Raw genomic sequence first — 17,265 nt, forward strand, 5'->3', positions numbered from 1 at the left:
TTGATCAACAAGAATTAGCTCTTCCTAGAAATGTGCTGCGAGGGGTTTTACAACTAAGACCATATGTACTTGAATTTGCGTAATGAGCTGCAGATTCCTCAGCAGCACCCTCTAAAACCTGAGACAGAAAGGTCCAGTATATATGTAGATACCAAACTACAATCACTCCCTGTCAGTCTTCCATGAACACTCTTTAGTTTTCTGAAATGTAAACTCCACAGGGTTTGGACATTGGCTTTGGGTGATGGGAATCTCAACACTTGTATTAAAACACATGCTGCCCAAAACACACGCAGTGTGGTGTTAATTACCCTTCTAATAATAAAGGCATAAAACAATTGAAAATGATTTTTCCCAATAAGCATTGTCCCTTAGCCACATCCCTAACATTATTTTCATTAGTAGGTACCTAGAATGCATTCATCCACCTGGCCTGTTGTTCCCACAATAGGCGTGGGCTATTTGTTTTAAAAATTATCTGTCTCTGCACTTCCCAATTTCTTTAGATCCACAACTCCATATTAAGAACGACAAACTTTCGCAACCCACCTGCATCTTCTGATACTGCTGGTTAATCATGGGCATTAACTGGTTGCCTGAGATCCATTTTTTCATATCCTGGGAATGTCCTTGTTGAAGATGGGAAGCTGTGAAGATGTGGAAGTATGTCAGTGGTTAATCTGTTGCAACAGGATTTAAATGTGACAATACCACACACACATCGCTGGGAACACGAGTTTGCCTGTCCACTGGTGTCATGTTACATTTACTTTGTAACCAAAGTATTTCAAAATGGAAAGGCAACAGCATTTACTTTGTTTTTGTATCCTGTTTTTTGCTAATTAATTGAGAATCCAGAGTCTGTGGTGCAGAGTTACGTGGCTGTAAATTGCAGAGTGGATTAATACTCATTGTAGTGACACAAGGGCTGTTCTATGTTAATATCCAAAGAAATGCTAGCAGCACAGGGAGACCAGCCAGTCAATACGGTGCTAAAGAGAAGATGAGAGGAAAACCGTAGGATACGTCCTCACGTCTACTCTTACAAAAGATATCCTATATACTTATTGGTCCAGCCTACACTCCGTACTCAATCACAAAAAGTATGAAGCTTGGCCCAAACAAGTCAACAAGATGTTATATAGCTTGTTAGACCCTCACACGCCCTTTGGTGTTTTCCTTCATCATTGGGTCTCATCCTGGTCCCTAAAGACCAGGTTGAGCTCAACCATATCCCAGGGAGCACTGTGGAGATTATCCTGCCGGGCTCTTAGAATACAAATACCTTGAAACACCTTGGTATCCCTATATTAGTGATGCTTCTGGTATGATTAAAATAATATTAAAAGGGGGTATCTGTGGAGATAACAAGCCTACATCCTACATCAGAGTTGACATGTTTCAGCCCTAAATGTAATGGCTATAGGGTCCATGGCTGTCATCAGGGCTGGATTAGTTACATGCCCCAGAGAAATGTCAGTTGAAGGTGTCAGTGAACCTAACTAGGCTAAGTCCGGACACATACAACACATGCATCATGTTTAGCATACAAACGTCTGTGATTTTTTCAGTAGTAGAAACCAACAGAGCAACACACAAGGACACAGAGAACAAGACTAAATATGATTATGTACTTTTACAGCTGTCTGTAATCACTTAGGGCCCATTATTGCATATGGAGATCTTAATATGGCATACAGGATATTTGACACATTTGTGATGGAGTAACCCATCCTCCAATCTCGAAATCAGGCCTTTAATCTGTAAAATATGAAGGAGGCAGTATCATGCAGATTAATGATCGTACAAGAATGGTCCACTGATCATGTACTTTCAGAACAGTATGCTAAATGGGAGGAGTGGGGGTCATGCCCCTGTAGTGACACACTTTAAATGTTATGTCTGGAAAACACACAGTAAGTGGTAGGGAGGGGAAATAAAATGAGAGAAAAGATTAGCCAATTGTCATACTTCTAATTAATTGTCTATCCCCCGCAGCTTGCCTACTCCACTTAATTAAAAGTGTCCTGTCTCCTGTTGCACCTTTTTGGGCTGCCATCACCTCCCCGAAAGTTAAGTGGAATGAAAAAGCTAGGCCCTTATACAGTGCGGTCTGAACGGCGCAAATGATTGTGGAAGGATTGCCATATCATCGTGCTTGCAAATCTTCACTCATGCACGTTCAGTCGGCTAAGCCTCAAGGATTTTAGTCCAAGAGGCTTGTACCGGACCATGTGTGTTTGGGAGAAATGATAAAATGTTACTGTACTGCAGATAGCTTAAGGAGTTTGCATATTATAAAAACATCTCTTTTTTTATTGTGCTAGTTCAGTTATGACAGGCAGTGGTGTGCCATCACTCAATTTAACTTTGTTGTTACCTCCATATTATGATATACATTTCTAATAGAAGGCGCATGCGACATGAATATCTCACATATGTATTTGTGACAGCTTGTTCTGACATGTGACCAACACGTGGCTGGCTACAGGAACCCCTGCAGGCTCAAGAGGAGGGTCTTAAGTTTATTCTTGTAAGATTGTATGTCCACTAATAAGTCAGAGTCTGCAACGCTTTTTAATATGTCTTGGTTTTACAGTAAGGTGTCCAGCTGGGACCATGGTATGTTATCATTTGGTACCCTCAAATGAGTGCATAATATATATATACACCCAACAATGTTCTCTTTCTAATAACAGTTTAGTCCTATTGGGTTTCATGTCAGGTTTTTTTAATCACCGTCCAGTGGAAGTCACTCTCAGAACTTTATTTTCAAAGAAATGTGCTGTTAAAGGTGTGGTAATGTGCTGGCACCGGCTAGTGATGTGATATTCGCCTATATGAATTGTCACTTTTATACATTTTGTTACAACAGCATTTGATTATATGTACCACATCAATTGAGTTAGCGTTAATGTGACTCCTCCGCTCCCATGGGGTTTTCAGGTCTAGATCAATTGTTTCGGTCGGGGTTGTAAACCTACATACTGAACTCCCTCCACAGGGAAAATGCCCTGTCAATCTCAGGAGATGCCGAAAGGGTGCGCTGCTCCTGTTTATTCTGTTTGGGTCCCATATTGACCAGTAGATCTCTCAAGCTAGTATACCTTTTGAAGGAAAACAAGGTTTTTTTTAAAATGCAATTTACCACTGTTCATAATTCGCCAATGTAAAGTGCTAATATTTTTACTGCATTGAAAACATTGTTATATGTTCTCACGCATGTCAGTTGTGTGTTAGCCAGTTTTTGCTCATCTATCTACAGGGCCTCCTTCTGATGTGCTTTGTCAGTGACGTTTCTAGGGTAGTGGCGTTCAGCATGTTTCTTAGTCAAGATTTTAGTTCCTCCTTTACAGTCTGTCAATTCTGAGCAGTTCAGTCTAACCCATAGGAACTGTCCTTTGGGTAGGTTATTTTTAAGAGATCGAGGATGTGCACTTTCAGAATCCAACAGATTGTTCTTACCTGTTGGTTTTGTATACATACTCCTTTCCAATTTCTCTCCTGCTGCGGTGACAGGAAGGGCATCTGGTTGGGGTTGATGTTCATCATGAACTTTGAGAAGGGATTGCAAGAGCTCTGCCAACCAAAGAACGCATGGGCTTGTTCTGTATTGCCAAGCCTAATCATGAAGTCCTTGTCAATATAGCAGCGCCAAATAGCCAGTTGTGTTACATAAGGATTGTTGTTCCATATATTTTCTTTTTCAAAATGGTGGACATACAGATGTGCATGACTGGGTGCGAAAGTACTACCCCTTGAAGTCCCCTGTGGTTGTAAATGGGTAGTACCTTCAAACTCCTGAAAGTTGCTTGTAGGTGCCAGTCTAGTTAAACTCATGATCCAGTTAAAAGGGGCTTGGTATGACTATTCTTCTAAGAGTAAATTCATAATGACTCAGTGGCTGTCTTCCTGTGGCATACGTTTATAGAAAACCTCCACATTCAGGGTCATGAGTCAAAATTAATGTCTGAAATTATGTTCAATAGGTGTTTCGTATCTTTGATAAAACACTACATTTTTGTTACCCCCGGGGAGAGGCACCAATCTTCAAATTCAGACAGAGTTTCAAGAATCGAGCCTAAACCTGAAACAATTGGTCTACCTGGTAATGAAACACACAGCTTGTGGATCTTGGGTAGCGTGTATGTTACCCATTTCATAATTCAATTTTATTCCACCACTGCAGGGAATATGATGTAACTGTTGTGCGATGTGGTAAGAATTATACTTGAGACAAGACAGGCCTGTCAGCTTGTATCAATTATAACTCCTCTGAGGAATTGCATTTGCTGCTTCCTCTGCAGAGCTGTGATTAGTGCAGGCTGACTGGCTCACCTTGTCTCAAAATATGTATTGTAAGCATATTTGTAATAATTGTGCATGTTCTTATTTGTAGTGTAAAAGTTTCTAAACTTTAGGAACTATTACAGTAAAAATAAGAACATGCTTAATAGTTACAGATATATGTATTTACATATACCACAACTTAGGCAACCCACCAAACGCTGCTCTAAGTTCTAAAATGAGACTGAACTATGGCAGGGATCTATGCCTATAGTATTTATGCCACAGATAGTTCTTTGGATGAACATTTAGAAAAAATAAACAACATTATTACCATAAAAGCAGGATATAAAATACATTTTAAGATTTCCACGAATATTATATGTAAATGTAATTTTTTTTAAAATATAAATCTGTTTATTGTCATTTAACAACGTTAAGAACACAGACTACAGGTCAGTATTGTGCAGCAATAAAAGCAGAGGAAATATTGTACAATGTTTCCATCATTCAGGATGCCCTTCTCTGTTGGAATGGAAAGCTTGCCTACTCACATGGTCAGGAACAACTAATCTATTGTATTGCCCCTTTGTTGTATAAATTGCAAAGAATCACATTGGTCATTGGGCCGATATGTGCATCAGCAGAAGTATTCAGAAATATCTTGTGCTTTTCCTAATACAGGATAACAGTCACTGTTATACCGAATATTATGAATGTAAGGGTTTTAGGGGGTCAATCAATAACTTATGGTGTTCCCATATACAACCATTAAAGTTAATCCAAAATGTTGTATCCATTCCTCAAGACTTCTTCAAATTTCCCTGGGTATCTTCTTGCTTTGTAAAGAATCCTCTCAACCCCCACATAACAGTCCATGTTATAGACAACATTTTCAGATTTTAGAAACGTGTGACTTCCCATAATCTTGCCAGATATCTCCTTGCTACAGACATCCCTAAATTCCATAGCAGCTTGAAGTATTGTGTTCGAGGAGCATCTTCTCATATCTCTCTCATACCTCATATCTCTGTTATCATAATTCTATCCAACCCCAGGACTGCAAGTCCCATCACCACCTTTAAGGTCTCTCCAACAAAGCTGCAAAACATATAATGCAACATGGAATTTGAGGCAAGACTCTATCCTGGCTTACGTTTTTTTTGAAAAGCAGATCCCAACACATGTATCCCCATGTTTTCTGTTCAGCATCTAAAGCTTTGTTTTGTGGGGTAACTCCGGGATCGGCCCTGAGCCCACTCTTGTTTATTCTGTACCTTGCCCCTCTGGCTGCCTTGATTGTAACCTGGGGTGTGAATGTGGTCTCATATGCAGATGACTCTCAACTTCTATTCTCCTTTCAGGAATGCTCAGAGGTTGCTCTACATAACTTTAAGGAGTGCCTCAAAGGAGTTGCTGCTTTGGTGGAGTCAAACTGTCTTAAATTGCTATATATGCGGACGATAACCTTCTTTATGTTACCCGCCCAGGAAGGACACTGCCCCGGATCTGGGCTACGCTTAAGGAATCAGGCTACAGAATCAGCTGGGCCAAACCGAGCCTTTATCAAGTGACAGATCACCATGAGCAAATAGAGCCCCCAGAAAACCTACAAATGGACGTAGAAGGCTTCAAATGCTTGGGGAATCTACATAAAACTTGACCACAATAGGTGTTGAGAACTAAATGTCCTGCGGGTCCTGACGAGCTCTATAGCGACACAGAGTGATCGGGGAAACTCTCTTTAACACTATTCAGTAGCACTGTATAAAATTATCTCCCTCCCACAATTATTGTACGCCCTGCAGAACACCTACGTGCGCTTATTAGATGACATTTTTAATAAGATAGACCAAGCGGTTTGCACATTCCTTTGGGGTGGGAAACACCAGAGGATATCCTTTCAGACACTCCAATGCAACCCCTACAATGGAGCGATTGCATTACCAGACCTTGGAGCATACTTCTGGGCAGCACACCTCACAGCGATTAATGACTGGGAACATGCACTTGGAGATCACTTTGCATATCGGCTTGAAAGGAGTCAGTCTGAGCGCCAATCTGACCTACACTTCCTATATGGGGGAAAAGGCATGCAGTCACTCTTGTTGTCTACGCTTCTAAAAATAGACACTTGGAATAAAGCAGCGCGAAAGATAAGGTGGCACACTAAACTAACAGGAGAAACCCCACTTTAGGAGGGTACCTACCTGAAAGAATTGAGGAGGCTTCTGGGCTTTCAGGCGTGGGACAGCATAGGCATCTCTAAATTGGGACACCTTATAAGCGAAGGCGCGTTGAAGACCTTCACCACTTTATGGGAGGAATATCACCTCTCCCAGACACAACAGTACCAAAATACCCGATTAACACATGCCTGGCAGGCCAAAAACCTAGACATATCAGACCTCCCAGAATATGCCCCAGTGGAAGGGAGACTCCTCATTGGTCAACTAGAAGAGAAAGCTATTTCATGGACATACAAAACCCTGAACAACAACATGCCCAGCACGCTCAGACGACTGCGAGATAGGTGGGAAGAGGACCTGGGGTCACTAGACGGCACCGACTGGGAGGTCACCCTCATGCACTCACGTGAAGTGGCCGCACGCATCTGACTACAACTAATACAGTTTAAAATCCTGAACACAGAATGTACTATGACAGGACAAGACTCCATATGATTGGGAGGGCCCCAGCCCCGTCCTGAGACAAACAGGGGCACTTTCATGCACACACTGTGGTCGTACCCCTGCATACAGAAGTATTGGTCTAGTATTCTAGAAGAACTGGGGGAGGTGCTTGAGGTGCAGATCCCGATGTATCCATGCTATGTATTGTTAGGCATACCCACAGACATAGATTTGCCACGCTCTAAACTTCTTTTCAGTAACTTGGGTCTAGTGGTGGGCAAGACGGAAGTGGCGAAACAAGTCCCCTGAGACTCCTACAATGACGGAATTGAGGGTGGGGATGGACATATACATGATAGCAGAGAAGGTGACCTACCGGGCCCGTGGCTGCCCACGGACGTTCAACAAGGTATGGGTGCCCTGGAGAACCTACCTTGATTTGCAGGGCACGCAACACCCCGTTGATGATGACACCCCTTTTGAAAACTGACACGCTGAACATCTGGGACGACAAACACAACTGCTTTGGAAATACTTCCTTCAACCCATACGGTAAATGCCTGCATCGTATCTAAGAGCTGCATCTGCATTACTGCGATATGTCAATACTTTTACTGTCTCCTAGCCCGATGGGGCTTATTTTTATGGTTGTTCAAAATGCAAATGAAAACATTTATCTTAAACAGTCCCGCGCCGTCGAAATTCTGAGACCTGAAGAACTGAATTCCCTCCCCCCCCCCCCCCCCCCCCAACCCCTTGCGATGCCTACTTCCTCTGCTTGGAATCTAGGTATTGTACTTGACTCAGGCCTCTCCTTCTCTGCTCAAATAAGACAAATTTCATATATCTGCTTCCAGAAACTGAAAACCTAAATAAAGCTCTTGCATTTGGTCCCAAAAGAGACCTGTCAAACCGTAGTCCATACCATGGTAACTTCTCGATTGGACTATGCAGTCTCTGTCTTGGCCTGCCTGCTTGCTTGACACACAGATTTCAGATAATTCCGAATGCAGCAGTGAGTCTGATATGGCAAGTTCCTGTTCATCAGCATATACCCCCCTCATCTGAAGCAGCTGCATTGGCTCCCTGTGGTAAGGCGCATTAAGTTTAAAGCCCTTATGCAGGCCGTAAGAGCACTTGCTGGATTTTGCCCTCGTTAGTTGAGGAACAGATTGACCCTCTACAGTCAAGAGAGAGTGCTAAGGTCTAACAACCTCCGCTTGATGCGGATTCCTACATTTCCAAAGGTCTGTCATTGAAGACGTTCCTTTACATTACTTATGGCCAAGCTTTGGAACGATCTTCCAGTGATGCTACGTAGGGTGGAATCATTTGCCATTTTTAAAAGAGAGCTAAAACCCTGGCTGCTTGGTACAACCTAGTTGTCTGTATATAGTGGGTGGATTTTTGTGTTTGCTTTGAGCACCAGGATGCTTCTGCTGAAGCAACCCTACGCCTAACAAATGCTATTTGATTGATTTATTAATAAATGCTGTTTGAGTGCATAGGATTCAAATGGGGAGTGGAGCTTAATTGATCTCTGGATGGTTTCCAAGACGTGGCTAAAAGGGGCATTTAGTAGGCTTCTGGGAAACCGAGACAAACACCATGGTGAAAATAGGGCTGTGTGTTGTATATAAGGAGAGAGACGATAAATGGAAGTTTCTGAGGTTTATTGAAATCTCACGAAGTGAAACACATCTTGTCGCTCCGGCCTCTTCCAACGATTAACTCCCGAACCCCAACTCGCTCCCACGTTCCCCGTTCTACATTCCAGGCATTCTCTGTAACATACTTTCCCTCTTTAAACAAAAACCAAAAAAAAACAAGAATGTATCTATGACAAAATGATGAACAAACTTAACAAAATTAATATGGTAACCCACTGCAATAAAACATAATAAACAGAGTCCATTTGATTTTAATAGCCATCCTATTAACCTAAACAAAATCCTTGAACTTGGCTGGTTGACGTCTTACCCTAAAGTTGGACTTTACTCGTGATGCAACAGAGGTATCCCCCACACCAACATCAACGTCACTGTCACACGTCTGCACAGACTCTACCTCTCCAAATCGATCCTCCACCACATCCTGATGATCACAACCATCTTCATCAAATCGCATACCATTACCAATCCTAATCAAAGGATTTAAAACATCACTCCTGTCCTGGTGCATGTCATTCCATGCACACTTTGCTAGTATGCTTACATTCCACACTTTTCCATCCTGCGTAACAACACTATTCCTGAACACTTTTATAACCTTCAAAGCCTTTCCAAACTTAGCCGCACCTTTCACCAAGAAACCAGGTTCATGCACCTTCACCCAATCACCAACCTCAAAACAAGATTCTTTCACTTTCCACTTACCATCATACCTCTTCTTAAAATTGTCCTGTTTCCTTCTTACCCTCTCTCTAACTTCTTCAACCGAGACAGCCTCCCAGTCTCTACTCTGCTTCTTCTTAAACCACCACGGGCACAATTTAGACCCCCAGATATAGTCCCGGAAATGTTCAACCGCCCAAATGCACGCTAACTATTCCTTTTCAATTACTGCATACCTCCGCTCTGCCTCAGTCAAAGTACGAGATGCAAAGGTAACATTCCACCTGTCCTTCCCACACCACTGAGATAAAACACCCCCAATTCCATACATGCTTGCATCCACCGTCACAATGCATTGTGCTCCCACGCAGAAAGGCTTCAACGTAGGTGCCTCAACAATTTCCTTTTTGATCTTCTCAAATGCATCACTTTGTTTACCAGTCCAAACATACTGGACTCCTTTGCGTGTGAGCTCCCTCAAAGGTTCCATCTTGGTAGCAAAATTCTTGATAAATTTGCTATAATATTCACATAAACCATTGAAGGACAACAACTTCTCCCGATTGTCGGGCACTTGAGCATTAACTATAGCATCCACAAGAGATTGTTTAGGAATTACCCCTTCTCCTGAAATAGAATGACCTAAATACTCAACAGATTTCGCAAAGAACTTGCATTTTTTCGCCTTCAAGGTCAACCCATTCTTACTCAGTACTCTACACACATCCTCCACATGCTTTTTATGTTCATTCTCATCCTTCGAAAAAATTAGAACATCATCTTGAAAACATTTTACATATTTGTCCATATCCTTAAACAGATGAAACATTGCTCTTTGGAAGACAGACGCAGCTGATGCTAAGCCAAAGGGCATCCTTTTGAACTGGTATAATCCTTGTGGGGTGATAAACGCTGTTAAATGCCTAGAGTCTTCTGTTAACTCAATCTGATGGTACGCTGATCTCAGATCCAGTGTGGAAAAGATGTTCGCCCCTTCCAACATACTAATGACCTCATTGATTTTTGGCAAAGGATGGTAATTCACGATGATATTGGCATTTACAGCTCTCAGATCTACACATAGTCTCAAAGATTTATCTGACTTTCGTGCCAAAACAATCGGAGAAACCCACTCAGAGGACTCAATCTCCTCTATCACATCTTCATTTACCATCTCTGACAATATCTGCTTTAATTCTTCTCTCACACTGATGGGAACATTTCTAAGTTTCTGAATCAGAGGTTTAGCATCAGCCTTAACCTTGATTTTATGGCTATAATTGGCTAATTTACCTAATTTATTAGTGAATACTTGTGGAAATCTAGATGTAGCCCACTCAGTTGCTTCTCATGACTCTACCACAAAGACAGGCTCCCTGCACCGGGGGTTCAGAATTATCCCCAGTTTACCTTGGTCTCTCCATCCCAGTACATTCACACCCTTAGCAGCAACATACAATTTAATGTTCGCACATCTTCCTTTAAAATTGATATCAGTATCCACAAAACCTATCACCTCAATAGTGCGCCCTTCAAAACTTTCTGCAACAATATCAGATTCTTTTAGATCAGACTTATTCCATACCCCATCAAAGATAAATTTAAAATATTCAAGTGTAACAATGGTCCAAGGAGATCCCGAATCAGCCATTAATTCCAACTTCCTTCCAGCAACATGCACTTGACACCTTGGTTGACTTAAATGTTCATACCCTATCACATTTCCCTGCTTAAGCGACAACACCATGCCTCTGTGCTCACCATCAGACTCCTGACACTCTTCACTGTCTTTCTTGACACTCACACACGCCATCTTTCCCTTGGCAACATAGTTCCCTTTCTTAACATCTTTGCATACCCGTGCAAAGTGTCCCAATCTTCCACATTTCACGCACTCTTTTCCAACAGCAGGACACTGAGGTGACGAAGCCAGGTGGTTCAAACTACCACAACGAAAGCATGACAGTTTTTCCGGCCTGTCATGTTTTACCCCCTTCCTGCTAGCCGTAGTATGCTTTGCAGCAACACTACTATTCACATTACTACCCATCATTGCACCCACCACCTCAGACTCTAAACATTTGACCTTGTCAGAATCTTGTACTGTTCTCATCCATTGTTCGGATTGCTCTAAAGCTTTCGCAGTAGCAATTACATCTTGTAATTTGGGATCACCCATAACTCAAAGATGCTCTTGGATTTTCCTGCTTTTAACAAGCACAATAATTTGATCTCTGATCATCTCATCAGTCATATTTCCAAAATTGCAATGTACTGATAGACCACGTAACGCTGTAAGAAATTCATCAAATGTCTCTTCTGAATGTTATACTCTTGTGTAAAATTTGAATCTATTCAATGCTAGACTCGCGGTAGGTTTGAACCTCTTCTCCAACCTCATTAGCGCCTCCTTGAAGACATCCACCTCTCCATCACCTTGATCTTGTACCAGTGTCGGGGGTAAAGTTCTAAAAACCATTTGCCCTTCAGAACCCAAACAATGCAAAAGAATATTTTTCTTCCTTTCCTGTGACATGTTGTCATCATCAATAGCTTTCATGTAGGTCAAGAACTCCTCCTTCCACCTAGACCAGTGCATTTGTGGATCACCTTTACTCTGTAAAAATTTAGCCGGTGGTTCAAACTGCATGTCTCTGTCTTTTCACCGTGAGGAGAAAAGAATAAATAAACAAGCTAAATGTCAGATTCCACAAGTAATTTTCCTTTAAAAAAAACTGAACCTTTCTAAGGTGTTCTAATCTGAAAAATAGAATTTTCAGATGTAAAAAATTGGCCTAAGCAAAAAAAAAAACTTCAGAACAGTCCTCTTTTAATGTTGACACTAAAACAAGAAAGAAAGTCCTTCCACCATGTTCACATCAAAAAAAAAAAAAATTGGCTCCGCCCACCGTCAAACCAATACAGCACAAGAGGCAGATATGTAGGACTTAGGTAAGTGATCCTTCATTAGCGCGGCCTCCGCAAGCAAAAAAACACTAGTAGAGCCCAGAATCCGTCTGAGTTCAAGGATTCCAACAACTGACGCGCTTCAGCAAGCACAAAAGACGTCGCGCGGCGCGTTGTTCAAAATAATACTGCGCGACTGTCTTTAACTGCCGTAAACCAACAGGCAGAAAAATTTTTCAAAAATAATTTACTGAAAAGTCCTCGAATCAATTATATGTCTTTTCCAATATTCGTCGTATTAAGGCAGAGCAGGCAGCATTTCTTCCTCCAAAGGTACGGCTTGCTTAGCACTAAACTGTTCAGGCGGGCGTCCTCTATTTCTTTGCTGGGCTCATGCATGAGGTCGTCATTAAATCGTCGCCAAAATGTTGTATATAAGGAGAGAGACGATAAATGGAAGTTTCTGAGGTTTATTGAAATCTCACGAAGTGAAACACATCTTGTCGCTCCGGCCTCTTCCAACGATTAACTCCCGAACCCCAACTCGCTCCCACGTTCCCCGTTCTACATTCCAGGCATTCTCTGTAACACTGTGTTTTTAGAAAAAAAACTGTGTAGTGGGCCTTTATGAACAGTCTTTTGCCACTCATGACCTGTCTGGGAGTAGAGGTCCAAATGGTGAGTGAGGGGGGACACCAAATAGCTCTATGTCTCTTCCACTTATTATTGATAAACGATCACACCTGGCTGTCAGTAGAATCCTGGCAATCATGTTTTTGATTCCATATTGAAAAGGGAAAACTGAACATACCTGACTGTTTTTTTTCATTTTTTATTTTCATGAGGTTGGATGCAGCATTAAAACATTTTCAGAGCGCCAATATAGTATGATAGAACGTGCCTCAATGGTCCCTGTTCCTCAGACATCTATCATGCTGTGCCCACCCGATTCAACTCAGAAGAGAGTGTGTACTAACTCTGTGTACGATGCTACATAGCACTGTGTGAACCCCCAAACTTATCACCACTTCCTTGTGGTACATTAGTGTTTCATCCCAGTCTGTATTGCCTATATTACAGAGGTTGTCCTCTCACCATATCTTGAGGTGACTCCATTTGCTCAGGCATTATTTAACAATGATCTACATGTTTGGGAGATGGGTTTAGTTTTCAGACGGAAATGCAACAGCCTATATTCCAAAGGAGTAGCATAAGATAAAGCACCCCAGGGGCATACTCTTTTGCAGGGTATGTCGAAAGTGTGTATACTGATATCTTTCTGCCTCCCCTCACTGAAACTCCCTCAGCAGTGGTTGAAAATACAGTCAGTCCTTTATTCCCCACAACTGTCCTAGCATCAAAAATCATTTACAGTGAACCTCCCAATATCAGGAAGTAGGGCACTGGTCGATAGGAGGGTTTTCTTCATGAGTGGCCTTTCACACCTTAAATGAACATTGGACCAATTCTTCACCTGTACCGCTGTTGCTTTTGGAAGGCACATCCTGCCTCCTCTTCCTGTGACTATGATATTCAAGTACCCTATTTCTCCTAGTTCATATATATCTATGGCTTGTGAGAATTACTGGAAAAAAAAAAATGCCCACTCTTTCAAGACCATTAGTTTTGAGGCCCATATTATTGTCTGATATCTGGCAAAACTCTATTCTGCTATCATATATTCCCCTCTCTAGAGTGGTCAGGGCAGTTCGTGAGTACTTCTAATTCCAGTGTAGCATCTGCAAAATTGCCTCTATCCATGGTTTGAAAACAATCTTCATTTATGTCAAACATGATATTTTAGTGAACATACAATAGCTTAGGCAGGGTTATAATTTTGTATCGACCATCTCTCTCTAAAATGGGAAGAGGAAACTTTCTCCCATGCTCAGCATCTTATTGGAATTGGACCGCAGCTCTCAACATGAATGGCTCCATAAAAATAGTTTTGTCTTGCATGGCAAAAATCCCCAGATAATTGAAACCTTCTGGACTCTATCTAAACTCACGGTGCAGAACACTTTTCAGGACCCTTAGCATAAGGACGTAAAAGATAACTTTATTCCAGTTTACCAAAAATCTGTGTTACCTCCAGCAGTCTTGAAATACTGGTATCTGGGCCAGCCATAGAAAGCAGTATATCATCTGTGAATAGTGAGACATGATCGTCCCAGTCCAGTGGAAGTATCTCACTAGTGCATCCTGCCTAATCTAACATCTATTGGTTCCTCCAACAAGAAGCATCCTTGTCGTGTTACGTACGCCACAGAAAAGGCACCCAACAGCACCCTATTCACTTTATCCCTTGCTATTGGTGCCCTGTTCTGGTCCCAGTCCAACATTTCTGGCATATAGTAATTTTAGGTAAAACTGCCATCATGTAGGACTACTCAGTAAAATCGTCAAATGCTTCTGTACATTGAGAGATAGTACTACTGTTAATTAAGGTCCTAATTCGATCATATGAAGCAAGAACTCTTCCAGTTGGAATGAAAAGTGTTAGCTACTGAGAAGGGACGAATAATTTGACTTGACAGAAGAATATGAATAAAGGACAAATGTAAATGAACAGTTGGAAGAGTTCTTGCTTCATGTGATCGAATTAGGACCTTAATTACTTATTGATACTTTGATGTGGACATAAATGCCATGTTGAATTTATCCAGTGAGACTGAAAGGTATATGCATGCTAATTGAGGGATGCATATTGGGACACAGTTCATTTCAAGATGGAAGTTTGGGCCTTGTTGCCTTAAGGGAGGATAAGAAGGGCTGACCCTCCAGTCCCATGCACTAAGAAGCCTAAGATATGATCCTACTGTGATAGGTCCGCCAAACAAAAGTTGCAGTCCTTCTGTAAATCTTTTGTAAAACCCTATACAGTCTATTGGCAAATATATATATATATATATATATATAATATATTTTGGCCCTGGGGGCCCCATCCCCAGAGCCCACCTCTATTAAATGGAGGAGAGGGGCCCCCCACCCCCCAAGGCTGATCTTGGCCCCAGGGACCCCAGGCCTTAATTAAATGGAGGAGGGGGGGAGGGCACAAGGCCCTCCTCCCCCAAAAAATAAAATATGTTTTAAGGGCAGGTCCCATGGGATGGGGTCCCTGGGGCCAAAATACGCCAAGGGAGGGGGCCGTGCACTTCTCCCTCTTCCATTTGATGCCAGGGAATATGAGGACTTCTCCACAAAATAAAGAAGCACTTATTTCTTGTAGATACGGGAAAGGAACCTGGTTTGGTGGAGATTTACAACTTTGTAGTCTTGTTGGCTTCTCTATAGGAGGATTTATTTTATCACAGAATTGTAGAGAAACCGGAAAAGTAATGTTGCCAAAACGCACACAAGGTCACTGGTGACAATTTCTTGTGCTCCATTACACAGCTGTAGAATACATACTGGGCATTTACCCAAGGAGGCAGAAAGAACTCCACTTGGGTAGATATTTCATGCGAAGCTGTGGACACTTGTTGGATAAAAGGGCAGGTGAGGTTCTTTTGTGGCAGACTCACACAGCTACTGACACACCCACTGACAGACTCACTCACACTCACTGAGACACTCATGTACCAGAGACTCACACACCCACTCACAGACCCACTCAGACACTCACACACCCATTAACAGACCCATTCAGAGACTCGTGAACCCACTCACAGACCCACGCAGAGACTCATACATACACACACAGACCCACTCAGACACTCACAAACCCACTCACGGACCCACTCTGACTCACGCACTCACTCACAGACCCACTCAGATTCTCACACATACACTCACAGACCCACTCTTTCACACCTACTCACAGAGACACTGTCACACCCAGATTCCACACCTACTCACAGAGACACAGTCACACCCACTGTCACACCCCTCTTACACCTTCTCTCACATCCAGGCACTCTCACACCCACTCTTGGGTCTACCTAGACCCTCTCAGACCCACTCTCACACCCAGACAGACACTCTCACACCCAGAGACACCCTCTCACACCAAGAGAGACAGGCCCTGCGGCCAACTCCCGCCACACACGGCCAAACACCATGCGCAGCGCAAGGTTTGGTGGTTAGTGTCGTTGGTGGCAGGGACCGGCCTCAGGCCAGTCATGGGGTTGGGTGGTTATAGGGGAGTGGCGGCAGGGGTTACAGGGACATTATAGTTAGGAAATAGACTTTTAAAAAAAATCCCATAAAAAAGCAAACGTTACAGGGACGTTATAGTTAGGTTCTGAATGAACTCGCACAAAACCAGAGAAATACAGCAGTTAAAGTTGGAGTTATTTCAAGTAACTATAACTCACACCCTCTCCCCACTGCGAATTACCCTAGATATTACTGCACTCATGACAACTTCCATAACATCAATAAAAATATCAATGAAACATTAGAAGTCAAATTATTGAAGAAAAAATTGTGCATGGCGGGGGCACGAGTTAGTTTACTTAGGTCGCAAATGATAGTTACTTGACATAACGATAACGATGACTGCTGAATTCCAGCACCTAACTATAACATCCTGTAACCTTTAATATATATATATATATATTCGATGGCATGTGTAGCTGCAGATACACATGCTGTGCACAGTCCGCCGTCTGGTGTTGGGCTCGGAGTGTTACAAGTTGTTTTTCTTCGAAGAAGTCTTTTCGAGTCACGAGACCGAGGGACTCCTCCCATTTCGACTCCATTGCGCATGGGCGTCGACTCCATCTTAGATTGTTTTTTTTCCGCCATCGGGTTCGGACGTGTTCCTTTTCGCTCCGTGTTTTGGGTCGGAAAGTTAGTTAGAATCTCGGAAAAAAACGTTGGTATTGTTTGCGTTCGGTATCGGGTTAGTTAGAACAAATCGACAACGAATTCAGAAGAGCTCCGGTGGCCCTTCGGGGTTTTTTCGATCCCCCGTCGGGGCCTGGTCGGCCCGGCCGCACGTGACTACAAGGCTGATGGAACGGACCCCATTCCGCTTCTGCCCAAAATGCCATAACAAGTATCCGTATACAGATCAGCATCTGGTCTGTAACTTGTGCTTGTCTCCCGAGCACAAGGAAGATACTTGTGAAGCCTGTCGAGCGTTTCGGTCGAGAAAGACA

General features: G+C 42.5%; 1 protein-coding gene across 1 annotated transcript in view; it reads left to right on the forward strand.

Moving 5' to 3' along the window:
• The window catches only part of IFNAR2 (interferon alpha and beta receptor subunit 2), a 157,477-nt gene that overhangs the window by 58,403 nt on the left and 81,809 nt on the right, over nucleotides 1–17,265 (forward strand). The window lies entirely within an intron of this gene.

The sequence above is a fragment of the Pleurodeles waltl genome, chromosome 8 (assembly GCF_031143425.1).
Source record: "Pleurodeles waltl isolate 20211129_DDA chromosome 8, aPleWal1.hap1.20221129, whole genome shotgun sequence".
Classification (NCBI taxonomy): domain Eukaryota; kingdom Metazoa; phylum Chordata; class Amphibia; order Caudata; family Salamandridae; genus Pleurodeles; species Pleurodeles waltl.